This window comes from Charadrius vociferus, unplaced genomic scaffold (genome assembly GCF_000708025.1).
Source record: "Charadrius vociferus isolate BGI_N301 unplaced genomic scaffold, ASM70802v2 scaffold714, whole genome shotgun sequence".
Classification (NCBI taxonomy): Eukaryota; Metazoa; Chordata; class Aves; order Charadriiformes; family Charadriidae; genus Charadrius; species Charadrius vociferus.
Genome location: NW_009647836.1, coordinates 169,336 through 170,823, shown reverse-complemented (window position 1 = coordinate 170,823; position 1,488 = coordinate 169,336).

Sequence of the window (1,488 nt, the reverse complement as noted above, 5' to 3'; positions counted from 1 at the left end):
AGCATTCGCAGGCTCTTTCCGTATGGGTAATGCCCTCCGCCCGAGCATCTCGAGACGTTTTACAAATAGCAGCAGCAGCAGAGTGCAGCGATTAGGCCTCGAGCCAGGGAGCAAAGAGACCGGGGTTTGCTTCCTGCATCTGTCACTGTCACCTCTCCTCGGCGCGCATCTCTGCCACTTAGATAAGAAATTCTTGAGGGCAGGGGGCCACCTCTCACGGCGCGTCCCCGCAGCGCCGTGCAGAACAGGGCTGGGCTCTGCACATCTGTCTGCTGCTGGCTCCAGCTGTGCCAGGCAAAGAGATTGCGGCTTCTCCGTCCTGCCAGCTGAATCGCTCGTCTGCTTCCCGCACCCACGTTGGCTCTAATGAGCTGAAACAGGTTACGCGGTCGGTCTTTGCTCATTTTCACGCTGACATAGGCGAGGGAACATCCCATGAGTGGCTCAGCCGGCAGATGGGAGGGGAGGAGGGGGAAAAACTCCAGCGGCAGACTGCTTCACTTGCTGAATGAAGAAAAAAAACCCCAAACCCCTCATATACACACAGAGCAATGAGCTCGGAGAGAACACGGCACCAGTATGTTCCCTGGGAACAGGTATCTCACTTGTGAGTGTGAGCAGCTGATCAAAGACGTCCCTCGGATCTTGCCACCCATCTGCTCTTCCCACTCGTGACACCGCACAAGCCAGGAGGAACAGAGACCATTCCTGACGCGCACCCAGCCCCAACCAGCCACTGATTTCTCTGAGCAATTTTAAGGCTGTCACATTTCTCGGTGACAATAACATCTACGGGTCCCCCAAACTCTCTGCTCTCTTCTGGGTTTTTCAAGTTGGATCTGTACGTGGAGTTTTTGACCACAGCTGGAAGTACCCTGGGCCATCAGCTGGGGGCACACCTGGGGACATGCCTCCTGGCTGCCTGGGTCCCAGGTCACTCTGATCCTTAATTTCAAACCAAATTGGTGCTTGAGGCAATGCATGTTCAAGGCTCTTCATTCTCCTCCTTGCTACTAAAGGATTCAAGGTGAGCACTCACGTTGATCCAGGAAGAAGTAGCGTGTGTCCTCCCACTCAGAAACCCAAGCACTTTGTACCGGTATTTTCAGATACTTGCTTGGTCTGCTTATTACTGTTCTGAAACACTAGGGTTGAGAGCGGAAAAAAGAATCCCACATGGGAATAATTTTGTACTTCCAAGTGCTTGAGATCCTATGGATGAGGTAAAGAGCTGGGAGTTTTGGCAGCAAATGCCAAATCTCCAAATCTTGGTGAATAGGGGAAAAAAAAAAAAATAATCCCAGATGTCATTAATTGCTAACAAAATAAAAAAGAGTGAGATGCCCATACGCAGTGCTGCATTCCCACCTATCACGAGGGCTCCAGCAACGGAGACAAAGATGCCTTCCCCAAGCTTTCTTCCCCCAAAAGTTTTAAAAGGGGTTACCTTGAATTCCCCCGATGAATCCAGCTGATCACCCAGCCACG